Consider the following 16,595-nt stretch of genomic DNA (forward strand, 5'->3'; position numbering starts at 1 on the left):
ATTGATACAGCTACTATGGAGAACAGTACGGAAGTTCCTTTAAGAACTAAAAGTAGAATTACCATATGACCCAGCAATCCCACTACTGGGTATATATGCAGAGAAAACCATAATTCAAAAAGACACATGCACCCCAATGTTCACTGCAGCACTATTTACAATACCCAGGTCATGGAAGCAACCTAAATGTCCATTGACAGATGAATAGATAAAGAAGATGTGGTACATATATACAATCGAATATTACTCAGACATAAAAAAGAACGAAATTGGGTTACTTGTAGAGAGGTGGATGCATCTAGTGACTGTCATACAGAGTGAAGTAAGTCAGAAAGGGAAAAACAAATATCATATAATAACATATATATGTGGAACCTAGAAAATGGTAGAGATGAACTGGTTTGCAGAGCAGAGATTGAGACACAGAGGTATAGAACAAATGTATGGACACCAAGGGGGGAAAGCAGCAGGGGGTGGGGGTGTGATGAATTGGGACATTGGGATTGACATGTATACACTGATGTGTATAAAATGGATGACTAATAAGAAAATAAATAAACATTAAGAAAAAAAGGAATACTCATTGGCAAGGCTATCATTCAGATTTGAAAGAGAGATAAAAATTTTTACAGATGAGCAACTGATACTACAGAGATACAAAGGATCATAAGAGATTACTACAGACAGTTATATGCCAATAAAATGAGTAACCTAGAAGACATGGATAAATTCCTAGCAATGTAAAATCTCCTAAGATTGAGTCAGGAAGAAATAGAGAATATGAACAGACCAATTGCTAGTAATAAAATTGGATCAGTAATTAAAAAAAACCCTCAACAAACAGAAGTCCAAGACAAGATAGATTCAAATGGGAATTCTACCAAACATTTAAACTTTTCAAGCTATTCCAAAAATTTGAGAAAGTAATCCCTTCTAAATACATTCTACAAGGCTAGCATCATTCTGATACCAAAACTACACAAAGATACCACTAAAAATTAAAATAACAAGCCAATATCCCTGGTGAGCATATATGTGAAAATCCTCAACAAAGTATTAGCAAACAAAATTCAGCAATATATTAACAAGATCATACACCATGATCAAGTGGGATTTATCTCAGGGATGCAAGGAAGTTTCAATATCTGCAAAGCAATCAATGTGATACACCACATTAAGAAATTGAAAAATAGAAATCATATTATCATCTCAAAAGATGCAGAAAAAAAATGGTTTGACAAAATTCAAAATCCATTTATGATATGATAAATACTCTCAACAAAGTGAGTCTAGAGGGAACATAACTCAACATAATAAAGGCCATACATGCCAAGCCCATAGCCAATATCATACTCAACAGTGAAAAGCTGAAAGCATTTCCCCTAAGGTTAACAATAAGACAAGAATGCCCACATCATTCTTTGAAGATGACGTGATATTTTATATAGGAAATCCTAAAGATGATCCAAAAATCTATTAGAACTCATCATTGAGTTCAGAAAAGTTTCAAGATAAAACATTAATATAGAAAAATCTGTTGCATTTCTATATAATAACAACAAATTATCAGAAAGAGAAATTTAGAAAACAATCCTATTAATGATTGCATCAAAAAGAATAAAATACCTAGGAACAAATCTAATCGAGGAAATAAAAGACCTGCACTTGGAAAACTATGACACCATTGAAAGAAACTGAACATGACACAAACAGATGGGAGGATACACAATGCTCACAGATTGGAAGAATTAATATTATCAAAATGACCATACAACCTAAGGCAATCTACAGATTCAATGCAATCCTTATCAAAATACCAAAGGCATTTTCACAGAATAGAACAAATAATTCTAAAATTTGCATAGAAATGCAAAACCCTGAATAGCCAAATAATCTTGAGAAAGAATAAAGCTGGAGTTTTCATGTTCCCTGATTTTGAACTATACTACAAAGCAGTAGTAATCAAAACAGTATGGTACTGGCATGAAAACAGACATTTAGATCAGTGGAATAGAATAGGCAGCCCAGAATAAACGCACACTTATATGGTCAATTAATTATGATAACGGATACAAGAATATACAATGGAGAAGAGGCAGCCTTTTCCAAAAATGGTGTCAGGAAACCTTGACAGTTGCATTCAAAAGAATCAAACCAGACTAGTTTCTCACACTACATACAAAAATTAACCCAGGGACTTCCCTGGGGGTCCAGTGGTTAAGACTTCACCTTCCAATGTAGGGGGTGTGGGTTTGATCCCTGGTTGGGGAGCTAAGATCCCACATGACTCGCAGCCAAAAAACCAAAACATAAAACGGAAGCAATATTGTAACAAAAAACCAAAATTTAAACAAAAAATTAAACAAAATTAACAAAAAACCAAAAATTAACAAAAAAACAAAAATTAATCCAAAATAGATTAAAGACTTAAATGCAAGACTTGAACCCATAAAAACTCTAGAATACATAAACAGTATGCTCTTTGACATCATTCTTAGCAATATTATTTTGCGCTCTCTCCTCAGGCAAGGAAAACAAAAATAAACAAATGGGACTATATCCAACTAAAAAGCTTCTGCACAGCAAAGGACACTATCAACGAAATGAAAGGGCAGATTACTATCAGTGAAATGAAAAGGCAGCTTACTAAGTGGGAGAAGATATTTGCAAATGATACATCCTATAAGGGGTTAATATCCAAAATATATAAAGAACTCATACAACTCAACATCAAAATAATGAACAATCTGATTGAAAAAATGGGCAGATGACCTGAACAGACATTTTCCCAAAGAAGACATACCTATGGCCAACAGAATGTGAAAGAAAAGCGCAACATCGCTAATCATCAGGGAAATGCAAATCAAAACCAAATGCAAATCAAAACCACAATCAGATACCACCTCATACTTGTCAGAATGGCTATCATCAAAAAGACAATAAATAGCAAGTGTTAGATAAGATGTATTGCAAAAGGAACCCTTGAACACTGCTGGTAGGATTGTAATTGGGACAGCTACTCTGGAAAACAGTATGGAAGTCCCTCAAAAAATTAAAAATAGAATTGCTGTATGATCCAGCAATTTTACTTCTGGGTATTTACTTGAAGGAAATAAAAATATTAATTCTAAAAGATATATGTACTCTAATGTTAATTGCAGTATTATTTACAATAGCAGAGATATGGAAACAACCTAAGTATCCATCGATAGAAAAATATATAAAGATGTGGCATAGTTATATACAATGGAATATTACTCAGCCACACACACACACACACACACACATATCTTGCCATTTTGTGACAACATGGGTAGATCTAGATGGTGTTATGCTAACTAAGTCAGACAGAGAAAGACAAATACCACATGATTTCGCTTATATGTGCAATCTAAAAAACAAAACAAATAAAACATAAACAGATTCATAGATACAGAGAACAAGCAGATGATTACTAAAAGGGGGTGTTGGAGAGATGGGCAAATAGGTAAAGAGGATTAATAGGTACAAACCTCCATTTACATAAATAATAAGTCACATGGATATAATATACAGTATGAGGAAAATTATCAATAATATTATAATAATCTTGTATGGGATACATTTTAATAAACTTATTGTGATCATTTCATAATGTATGCAAATATCTAATCATTATGCAGTAAAACTAACATAATATTTTATGTCAACTATATCTCAATTAAAAAACAAATATATTTATTTTCTTCAAATATATTTGCCTTAACTTACTAGCTATTATTCTACAAAGAACAGTAGTAAATAGAAATTCCTCATTGTTCTTTTCTAGACCCTCTTTCTTTTCTCTCTCTATAGGTTTAATCTGAACCATCACAACAGATCTGAATTTAATTTTTACCTCTGTGTGCATGACTGCCAAATCTTTGTTCTTAGCCTTCCTTTATCCATTTTCCAGTCCTAAATTTTCAGTCCCTGCTTCTAGATAGCTTCAGATATCCTATGATTTTATAAAATATGAAGCTTTTTTCATCTCAAAATTCCTTAGTTTCATATTTTCCTATTTCAGAATTTGCCCAGTCACAAAGACTCAAAATCTCAGTGTCTTCCTTGTTTGACACTACAGTGTGTTGCCCATTATATTTTATCTTTCCTCAACAATATTTTCACACACTCCCACATATTATTCCTATTCCCTCTCTCATAGTTCACACTACATTACTTTTCATTTTGATTTTAACAGTTGCCTTCTACCAAGTCTCCAATGACTTCATTATCATCTGATCAAAAATTACCAACACTTCTTCAGCATTTAAAGAATAAGTACTGTTTCCTTGGTTGCAATTCAAATTCTCCAAGGCCTTGCCTCAACTTATACCCAGTCTCATTCATTGCTCACCTGCCAGCATCCTGTTTTGCTGTAAATGCTTTAAATACTTATGCCTGCCTGACACACTTCGACCACATATTCATGTTGATATTTATGTTTGGTATTCTCTTTCACCCTTAGCTCCGCCTAGACAAATTCAGTATATCTTCCCAGATGCATTCTGATGTCAACTGCAACAAAATTTTTCAAGTTCACCACCAAGAAATATTTTTATGCACATTTTAGTTCTCACAGTAATTTTGTGTGCCTATCCTATTACCCAGTGTAAAAAAATAATCTCTGAAGACCAGGATTTATACTGGATTTTCCATGTATTATTTATTTATATACAAAAACCCTGCTAAACATCTGATACTCTTCTTGGTATTAAGAATAAAGAGATGGGCTTCTCTGGTGGTGCAGTGGTTGAGAGTCCGCCTGCCGATGCAGGGGACACGGGTTCGTGCCCCGGTCTGGGAGGATCCCACATGCCGTGGAGCGGCTGGGCCTGTGAGCCATGGCCGCTGAGCCTGCGCGTCCGGAGCCTGTGCTCCGCAACAGGAGAGGCCACAACAGTGAGAGGCCCGCGTACAGCAAAAAAAAAAAAAAAAAAGAATAAAGAGATAAATATGACAAGACCCCTGATATCATAAAGCCTTCATCCTTTAATAGGAGGAGATATTAAACAAGAATGTGAATAAAAATATTGTGAAAATGATGTGAATAAAAATAAGATAATTTAGGAGAGTGAGCAGCATTCTGAAGAAAATAATGCAGATTAATAAAGAGTATGTGTAGGGATTTGTTATGGAAAAAGTTGGCTTAACACAATAATATGATAGAAGGAAAGAAGAAGGGGAGAAAAAAAGAAGAAAGGAAGGATGCATAAATTGTACTTATATCAAACAATGTGTATAATAGCTAATTTACTTATTCAAAAATGTGTACTGAGTAGATACACTGGATGAATAAAACATGGCAAAAACTCTCATAGCTCATGTTGTGAGAAGAAAGGTATGCAAGATAGTATAATGCTATATGGCAATTTCGATAATGGCATAAAATGAGTATGAATGAAGTTCTATTTGGAACATGAAGCAAGTAGTAATTAGTGGAGTTTTGAAAAGTCTGATGAACAAAATGGTTTACATGCTAGACCTTAAAGAATTTAATGCTCAACACTCTTCTCTCCTTTCCAGTTAATGGGCATGCTCTCATTCCAACAACTTAATGCTTATGACAACCTCAAAGCTTTTTGCAATTTTTTTTTAAAACTATGCTTTCCTAGCCTCACTGTAAGGCCTGCAGATTGGCTTATATCCCATACCCTTTCGTCACAATGGATTAGTTTTAGGCTGGACACCTAACCAAATTTGAACCTCTTTCATAGCAACCCTAAATTTGGAATTAATGATAACAATACTGAGTTTCCTTTAATTACAAGGCTGACAGGAATTCATCAAAAGTTGAGAGATTTATTTACAAATGCAGGCAGGAAGCCATTCTGAAAAAAATAAAAGGGACATGAAGAGAGAAACAGATATTCAGCAGAGAGAGACAAAATGATATTTTTACAAGATTCTGTTCATCCCTAAAATCTAGTTTAATTCCTGAACTTTCACTGGTTTAATTTTTTGAATTTACATTTTTCTTGGCTGGTTCTAATTAGAATTTTGTTGCATAAAACCAAAGCACTTCAAGATTAATAAAAAGATGAAAGAGGATTCCAGGTAGAGAAGGTAAAATGAGCAAAGACTCTCGCATGTTTTATTTGTTCAGGAAGTATAATATCAATATGCTTATACTAGAGATTCTAAGCTTAGTCAGAACAAGGAAAGTAATGGAGGATTAAAAATAAGAGATGTCAGGCTTCCCTGGTGGCGCAGTGGTTGAGAGTCCACCTGCTGATGCAGGGGACACGGGTTCGCGCCCCAGCCCAGGAAGATCCCACATGCTGCGGAGCAGCTGGGTCCGTGAGCCATGGCCGCTGAGCCTGCGCGTCCGGAGCCTTGCTCCGCAACGGGAGAGGCCACACCAGTGAGAGGCCCGCGTATGGCAAAAAAAAAAAAAAAAAAAAAAAAAAAAAAGAGAAACGTCATGTGTCTACGTTTTAATGATCATGATAGGAAAATTTTATAAATAGCAGCACTAAATTATGGTTGCTGTCTAGCTTTGACTATATGCTTTGTTATTCCTTCAAAATTTTGCTGCATCAAAACTCTTTTCTGCTTTTCTTTTTACTCATCTCAGACACATTTTCCAAAAATTACCAATTCCAAAGGAAAAGGCTTAACATTCAATTGATTTCTGGAGAAAGAAAAGGAGAAATGTTGAATTCCAACAAGAAAAGCAAAAGCACACTCTACATGACAATTTTAAGACATTGATTGAAAAGAAAATACTGGCAAGAAGAGAAACCAATTATTTAGAGATCAGTCTACAGGTGGGTGTGGTGGGTTAGAATGAAGAAACACATTTTATTTACATGAGTCTATATGAAGTGCTAACATTAATTTTTAAAACTGTAACTTGTAGAACTTAAAAACTTAAGGATCAATCTTATGTTATAAGAGCAAAAATCCAACACATTTTTTGTGTTGCTTTTTGTTTTAAACCAGTACACAAAGGAGTCATGAGACATCTTAAATGAGTAGTATAGTAAAATTTTGAGTTGAATTCAAATTCAAATTGAGCACAGTACCAACATGCCAATATCCATCCTCTCAGTTTTATTCCATAGTTATCTGACTGATGGAAAACTGTTATTATTTATCTATTTTGTCTTGAACAATGAATGTCAAGTAGAATTATTTTAAAAATAGAATACTGAAGCTCTTGCTTCTACATGAATTGTTCAAAAAATCATTAATTCTCGCTAAGGCACATGTCTTCATAGTTTTCCACAGGTAATATAAAAATTTTAATAATTCTGAAAATCTCAAACGTTGAAGAAATAAGTTTGCAGTCAGTAATTAATAAGTAGCAATTAGTAATTAATAATTAAGAAGTGAGAAATACTTATAGAAATAAAGCAGTTTAGACACAGGGAAGAAATGTTTCCAGGAATGGGAAGATGAAACAAAAGGTATTTGGAATCTAATGTAAATAAGCACCCTTCATCTTACCAACGCCAAAAAAATCAGAATACAGTGCCACCAAGTATACCTCTCAACAACTTACACGTTAGGTATGTATCAGATGTACAAATTATCAAAATGGTTATCTAACATGCTTACTGTTCAGTTGTATTGATTCCACAGTCCATTTTCCCTTAACACACTATACTAGAAGAGTGTAAGGATTTTGGAGAATTATTTTCCCTGTTAATGCTTGAATTTTTTTTTAAGATGAAGCAGACAAATTGTTATGAGATAATCAGTGCAAATAATTATTAAATAGAGATAACATATAGACTTAAATTCACAGAATTACTGAATTTAGATCTTTTCCTATAATAAAGAAGTTGTTTAAAAGAATTTAATTTTACCTACATCAAAATCATATACTGAGTCAATCCTAGACTACTTTATGAGTACACTGTTAAATATACTCCAAAACAGAAAATCTATCTATCTATATCTATCTTCATCCAAGTTGTCTTTGTTTTAAATATTAAAGCTCGGATATACTAGAATATTTTCTTGAACATGACATAAAATGAAAATTACCTGGTTTCTATGGAACTAGATCATCTTTCAAGTGGCCCAGATGACTATGATTTGACCCAAAATGCATTCATGCCTGCACTAATTATTCCATTCAGCCAATAATCATTTTAAAATGAAACTGGACTAAAGAACAAAAGAATAAGTTAAAATACAATGTCTTATTTAAATAACAACAAAAAAAGGAATAAATGAAGTTGTGAGAGCTTTCTAATATTAAAAAGATTTTAAACAGTGTTTAAGTAAGATGTTCTTTTTGGCAGCTTTTATTAACTTTGTTGGCCCATTTACAAATTGGTATATGTAAAAATATATATATATTTATTTGCAATGGTATATATATTTTTATTATTTTTTATTAAAGTATAGTTCATTTACAATGTTGTGTTAGTTTCAGGTATACAGCAAAGTGATTCAGTTATACTTATATATAACTGATTTTTTTCCATTATATATTATTACAAGATATTGAATGTAGTATGCTGTGCTATACAGTAAGTCCTTGTTTATCTATTTTATATATAGTAGTTTGTATCTATTAATCCCAAACTCCTAATTTATCCCTCCTCCGCCTTCCCCTGTGGTAACCATAAGTTTGTTTCCTATGTCTGTTGAGTCTGTTTCTGTTTTGTAAATAAATTCATTTGTATCATTTTTTTTAGATTCCAATATAAGTGATATCATGATATTTGTCTTTCTCTGTCTTACTTCCCTTAGTGTAATAATCTCTAGGTCCATCCATGTTGCTGCAAATGGCATTATTTCATTCTTTTTATGGCTCAGTAATATTCCATTGTATATATATATATACCACATCATCTTTATCCATTTATCTATTGATGGACATTTAGGGTGCTTCCATATCTTGGCTATTGTAAATAGTGTGGCTATAAATATTGGGGTGCATGTATCTTTTCGAATTAGAGTTTTCATCTTTTCCAGATATATGCCCAGGAGTGGGATTGCAAGGATTGCAGGATCATATGGTAACTCTATTTTCAGGTTTGTTTTTTTTTTTTGCGGTATGTGAGCCCCTCACTGTTGTGGCCTCTCCCGTTGCAGAGCACAGGCTCCGGACGTGCAAGCTCAGCGGCCATGGCTCACAGGCCCAGCCACTCCGCGGCATGTGGGATCTTCCCAGACCGGCGCACGAACCCGTGTCCCCTGCATCGGCAGGCAGACTCTCAACCACTGCGCCACCAGGTAAGCCCTATTTTCAGTTTTTTAAGGAACCTCCATACTGTTCTCCATAGTGGCTGCACCAATTTATATTCACACCAACAATGTAGGAGGGTTCCTTTTTCTCCACACCTTGTCCAGCATTTATTATTTGTAGACTGTTTAATGATGGCCATTCTGACTGGTGTGAGGTGATACCTCATTGTAGTTTTGATTTGAATTTCTCTAATAATTAGGGGTGTTGAGCATCTTTTCATGTGCCTGTTGGCCATCTGTGTGTCTTCTTTGGAAAAATGTCTATTTAGGCCTTCTGCCCATTTTTCGATTGGGTTGTTTGTTTTTTTTTGTTATTGAGTTGTATGAGCTGTTTGTATATTTTTGAAATTAATCCCTTGTCGGTCACATCACTTGCAAAGATTTTCTCCCATTCTGTAGGTTGTCTTTTCATTTTGTTTATAGTTTCCTTTGCTGTGCAAAAGTTTATAAGTTTGATTCCGTCCCATTTATTTTTGCTTTTATTTCTTTTGACTTGAGAGATTGATCTAAGAAAACTTTGCTATAATTTATTCAGCGAATGTTTTGCCTATGTTCTCTTCTAGAAGTTTTATGGTGTCATATCTTATATTTAAGTCTTTAAGTCATTTTGAGTTTATTTTTATGTGTGAGGGAGTGTTCTAACTTCTTTGGTTTTATGTGTGAGGGAGTGTTCTAACTTCTTTGGTTTACATGTGGCTGCCCAGCTTTCCCAATACCACTTGCTGAAGTCTTTTCTTCATTGTATAAGCTTCCCTCCTTTGTCAAAGATTAATTGACCATAAGTGTGTCAGTTTATTTCTGAGCTCTCTATTCTGTTCCATTGAGCCATATGTCTGTTTTTGTGCCAATACCACATTGTTTTGATTACTGTAGCTTTGTAGTATTGTCTGAAGTTTGGGAGGGTTATGCCTCCAGCTTTGTTCTTTTTCCTCAGAATTGTTTTGGAAATTCTGGGTCTTTTGTGTGTTTCCATATAAATTTTAGGATATTTTCTAGTTCTGTGAAAAATGTCATGGGTAATTTGATATGTAGATTAAACCTGTAGATTGCTTTGGGTAGTATGTCCATTTTAACAATATTAATTCTTCCTCCAAGAGCATGGGATATCTTTCCATTTCTTTGAATCAACTTCAGTTTCCTTTATCAATGTTTTATAGTTCTCAGGATATAAGTCTTTCACCTCCTTTGTCAGATTTATTCCTAGGTATTTTATTATTTATTCTTTTTGACGCAATTTTAAAAGGGATTTTTTTTAAACTTTCTCTTTCAGGTATTTCATTATTAGTGTAAAGAAATGCAACAGATTTCTGTATGTTAATCTTATATCCTTTTTTTTTGTATTTGTATTTTTTTTTTCCTATAGTAGTATGTAGAAAGTCCAATGAAAGCTGCTTATGGTTTATGCACACATGTATAACAGAAGAGCAATAAAGTTGGCAGCCAGAATGCCAAAAAAAGAGGAAACCAAGACTCAACACTTGACAGAAGAAGTCAAGGGACTGTTTCTCCTATGAGTCTGAGGAGCAATTTCAGTGGAATTAAGGAGGAAGTGGCTGGAAAGAACTTAAGTTGAAGTCAGACAGTGGAGTGGCTGAATTTATTATTATGAAACAGTGCAATTCTTGGTGTTGGCAATGTCTATGGTGTTGTGAGCATGGGTGGTCAATATACATTAGTAGTAAAGCTCACTCTATACTCACAGAGATTAATGCTAAGGAAAAAAATGACTATATAGAGATATGATAAATCTAAATTTTTTTCACATTAAAGTTACAAAATATATTTCAGTATTGCCAAAAATTTAATTTCCAGACCCTGAAAATAATGAACTTCTACTATATGCCAGACATTCACCTGGATGCTTTACATACAACCTCATTTAATTTTCATAATTAGCACATGAAGATGCAAATCGTTATTACCTTCAGCTTACAGCTGAGAAAACTGTGGATCTGAATATGTAACTTTCTCAAAGTTGCCTAAAATGTAAGTGATGAAACAGGGTTCAAAGCCAGACAACTGGACTCCAGGGACTATATTCTTAAGCACAGTTGCACTGTACTATTATCTAAAAATGAAACCGGGAAGAAGAAGAGATCTTACTGAAGAGGAACAGCAGAAATAACAACAGTATCTAAGTATAAAAGGAATATTTTGCTGCAGTGTTTGTTAACATTGACTGTTACAGATTCATTAGCAAATCTAATTAGAACTAGGAACACTGTCTAAAGGAAATGCCCATACATATACTTTAAAAATGGATTTGTATAGTCTCTTTGAAAAACTGAAAAAAATGAAACATTTATTAAAATGATAGGCACATAGAAAACATATACGATTTGAAACATTTGGCAAAATAGTTAATACTCTGTGCAACATGGGAGATTTGTCTATGAAACTGGTTACATTTTTTGTAGTCACTTTGAGCTTTAAGGATTTTGAAATATATTTATGATCAGAATTAATAAGCTCCAGTTTGCAGAGTCATCCATAGCATTATGATATTCTTTTACGTGAGACATGAAAATTCTAAACATCCTGTACTGTACTAAGGTTCTGTCTGGCAAGGGATTACCACGAGACACCTTTATGTGTTGTTGGAAAATTTCTTTGCAAAGGTCAGTTCCCTACAGGCTTGATATTGGTAATTGGTTCAAAAGCAAACCACTTCTTCAAAATGTGTCGCTTTCTGTCTGATTAGAGCTTAGAGGCCAAAACAAAAGAGGGTTTTAAATAATCTTTGTTTCTAAAGCAGACTTATTCAGAGTCAGTTTCAAGGGCATAGGAATCCATACTCCTCAGCATTTTGTTAGGAAAATTCTGTGGTGAGACAGGGTTCTTACCTTGTGAGAATTACTAAGATAAAATTGGCATTTTTAGAGCTTATTATCTGCTTCCCTCTGGCAGCTGCCATATTGCTGTGAATATTACTGGGTCTGCCATCATTTGTGACATACTCCATAGTGCTATCAGACTCTACCCTAATGCAGATTGATTATTCAGAAGGCTCCTACATTTTAATAAAACATTAAAAACATTCTTGGCAGCATGAGGACTGAAAGCAATACCGTGGTAAACTCTGAGCTGTCTGTGGCATTCCGAGAGGATCAAGATGAGAACCGTCCACTGATTTTGTAGCTCCAGATATGGTCATATCATTGTATAAATGATTTGTGAAAATATATAATGACCAAAATGGGTAATGTATTTAAAATTAGTCATAGATAAAAACTGAGTCTACTGTTATTCTTTCCAGAAGAATCACAGAAAGGGAAATAATGACAATCTGTTTTTCTTCTTCTTTTTGTATTCTATAAATTATATGATTTTTTATGCCAGTTAGTACATTCCTGTCTTACCTTCAAAAGCTTTCTGGAGAAACCATAAGAAGAAGAAGAAAAGAAAATGGATAGAAGAAGATTCAAACATGAGAATGAAGAAACTGAGCCCTAGAGAAGAACTGAATCAGAATATAAAATTGATCATCTACTTGTGCACAATAAACCAGTGTCATTAGCTGTATAGGATAGTGTGGAGCACCCTAAGAATGTGAAAAATGCAGAAACTAAAGTAGTTTTTAAGACTGAATCTGGTCGAATTTATTTATTCATTCAGTTACAAGCAACCAGTGGGAATAAAACAATTTAGCCTAAGTGTCTCCCTGAGACATTTATAAATAAATACCAGGCACAAGAGCCAGGCTATATGGAACTATTACCTGGAATTATAATTTAAAGTAATTATTGTACTTCAGAGTGATTATAATTATCAAAAATTTAATCATTAATATTGACCCTGTTTAGGGAAATACTATGCCAGGAGTTGGTTACATGGTCTCATAGAAAAGGATAATAAAACCACCCAGAGATTTCCTTGTGCTCATTCATGTATTTTCAAAAGACAAGTGACCTAGACTGAAAATATGAATGCGTTGGTCCTTATGTGGGTTATGGTATTAGTAGTGTCTACATAGGCTTAGCCTATTAACTTCTGTTGCTCTATTTCTATTTTCAACTTCTGATTATATTGTGTCTTATCATGAAGATTTCCTTTGGGTAGACAATGTACTGATCTCATTATTCAAATATTTTTAGTGTCCTGGGCAGTTGATTTTTCTCATTGCAACTTATTGGATTATAATTCAGTCTGGATTATAATACCATTCTATGTGAAACTGGGTAATATGATTTCTCCCCCTGAGAATATTTTACAATTTTAATTTTTGGAAAGAAAGGGAGGAAAAAATAATGTTTTTGTGCTTAGAAGGTTCAAGTCAAATTCCTGGAATATGGTTAATTTCATAAGAAATTATCCATGTTGATAGGTGCACTGCCAGACTGACAATCTATTAAGTCTGTCAGTCAGTCATATTCCTTCATGACACTAAGCTTTTGTGAACTAAACTAAGTCAATTTGGCCATTTACAATATTAGGCTATTTTGGTACCTATTCATAGGCTTCAGAAATCAGACATGAGGGCTCTAAGTCAACTCTCTTACAATCTTGTTACCAGATGAGAGCAAGTCTGTGAATGAATTCTGTACCAACAAGCAGGCAAAAATTAAGGCACACAACTTATTCTTGTGAGCTCAGCAAAGTTGTGGACACTCCTAAGCACTTTGTATGATTGATTCAAGGCTCATGCAATGATATTTTAGCAGCAGAAGCCAGCTAACCTTTAGTTAGAATCTTATTACAGAAGTCACCATTATATGGCAAAAAAAAAAGAATCAGATGAATGTCCTATGCATAGAGCACCAATGCAAGATTGCTACATTTTTGTTCATACAAGGGCAAATGTTTTTGAACAATATTTAGAGCCAAATCACATATCTAGAAAAGAAAAAGCAAAATATTTCCAACATTTTTTATGCTGCTACAATTAGTCTCTTGCCATTAACCCAGCAATCATGACAATATTATTGATAATCATTTTGCTTGAGAAAAGGTTAAGTTTTGCCTAAATCGTTTGTAGCCTTTTTGTATACAACGTCCATTAAGACGCTGAAATCCAATAAAATCATGGTTGAGATTCAGTGTGGGAGGGTACAGTCTTAAAAGCCCACTCAGTGTATTAACACTCTGTCCAAATTCACATGTGACCTCTGGGGACATGAGAGGGAAGTGACTGCAATGTTGATAGCCCGTATCCATTGCATTTCTGTGTTTTGTTTCACATCAGTGGACTGACAAAGTGGGAAAGGCACATCTCACAAGGCAGTCACTTTCACCAGTCACAAAGAGGTGGCAGATCACTGATGGATGAGCCCAAAGGCAAACAGTTTAGGAGATAGTGGCAGCTGTGTCAAGCTGGGTAAGAATGCAATGATCTAGAGCAAGCATGAAGTTGTTGATACCATTGCTAAGTCCACAGGGCTAGTTTCATCATTGTCAGCTCCTAGGCAGAAGATTGTGAACGGATTTGGATCTTTGCTCTCCTTATTTAGCATGTCAGAGTAGAACACAATGAACCATTGATAAACCAATTACCACCCTCTAACATAGGTAGATGTGCTGATACAGTAAATTTTTTTCTTGCTTTTAGGGATAAACTCTTTATTAGTGCTCCTGCAACCAATCCTAGGTGACTAAAGGGGTTTCTTGCTAAGGTTTCCCCTTCTCTTGCTCTTCTCCCAGACTGGTGAAGAAGGACGGTCTCACCAAAGGTCCGTGCCATCATCATCTTCAATTTCACTGACAGATACTGTGACGACATCTTTACAGTTTTTCATTCTTTCCGTTTTGTTTTTTACTTCATCAGCAGAAAAATGTAGTTTATAAAAGTAAGGATGGGTGGGAAAAAGGCAAATTTCCTTCTCTGCAAATCACTCTCCCAAACTTGTGGGAAGTGCTTCAACTGTTATTGATAAACTAGGATCTTCAAACTTAGGCACTTGGACCTTGGATACTGTGCAGCAGAAACTTCAGTTTCCCTCTCTTAAAATCTTTTTGGCTGTCATTGTGATTCTTCCTCTCTAATTTTACTCCCCATTCCATTCTGCTTCTTTGTTCTGGGCTGTTGCTATTACCACAATTCCTAGCCTCTTAGAGTGTTAAAACAAAGCAAAAGAGAAAAGGTAAAGGTGGTCATCTCTGCAGCCCCAGCCTCCACTACTCTTCCTTCACTCCCTCTTACTTCTCACCAACCTTCCAGCATTGAATAAATGAGACTAAGTAAAAGCATGGAGTCCAAATAAGAACTGCTCAAATAACAAGTAACCATTTTTGGAGTATGCATTTCTGCATCTATTAAAAAAGCTCTCTGAGAAGTGTAGATTAAAGTCAGCACGTACAAATTTATGTTGAATTCTGTATACTGAAGCATTTCAAAGTAAATTAAGGCAACATAGCACTGTCATTACACATGTCACTTTCAGTTTTAAATGCATAATATAATACATTAATGATGTATGACAGTTTCTTGAAAACATCTCAAATAGCTTTATGAATTGGTTCAGATATTTTAGAATGGAGATTGATAGTGTAAATACATAAAACTTGCTCTTCTAGTTTTAAGATTGCACAAATATAAAAGACAGCATAAGAAGATTATCAAAATAGATTATACTTGATTATATACTTTTATTTCATTATATATATAATTCTGAGAGGCTGTTAATCCAGAAAGATGAATTGATCAAATTTTATTATGTACTTGCTGTGTAATCTAAAATATTCTCAAAAACAGACATATGGATCAATGGAACAGAATAGAGAGCCCAGAAATAAATCCATATACCTATGGTTGACTAATCTTCAAGAAAGGAGGCAAGAATATACAATGGAGAAAACACAGTCTCTTCAGCAAGTGGTGTTGGGAAAACTGGACAGCTGCATGTAAATCAATGAAGTTAGAACACTCCTTAACACCATACACAAAAATAAACTCAAAATGGCTTAAAGACTTAAATATAAGACATGACAACATAAAGTTCCTAGAAGAAAACACAGGCAACACATGATCAGACATAAATTGTACCAATATTTTCTTAGGTCAGTCTCCCAAGGCAATAGAAATAAAAGCAAAAATAAACAAATGGGATCTAACCAAACTTATAAATTTTGGCACAGCAAATGAAACCACAAACAAAATGAAAAGATAACCTAAGGATGGTGAAAAAATGTTTGCAAATGACGCGACCAACAAGGGATTAATTTAAAAAATATACAAACAGCTCATACAACTCAATAATGAATCAACAACAAAAAAAAAACCCAATTGAAAAATGGGCAGAAGACCTAAATAGACATTTCTCCAAAGAAGACATACAGATGGCCAACAGGCACATGAAAAGATGCTCATCATTGCTATTATTAGAAAAATGTGAATCAAAACTACAATGAGTTACCACCTCACACCTGTCAGAATG

Source organism: Grampus griseus (assembly GCF_964374135.1).
Source record: "Grampus griseus genome assembly, chromosome: 4".
Taxonomy (NCBI): Eukaryota; Metazoa; Chordata; class Mammalia; order Artiodactyla; family Delphinidae; genus Grampus; species Grampus griseus.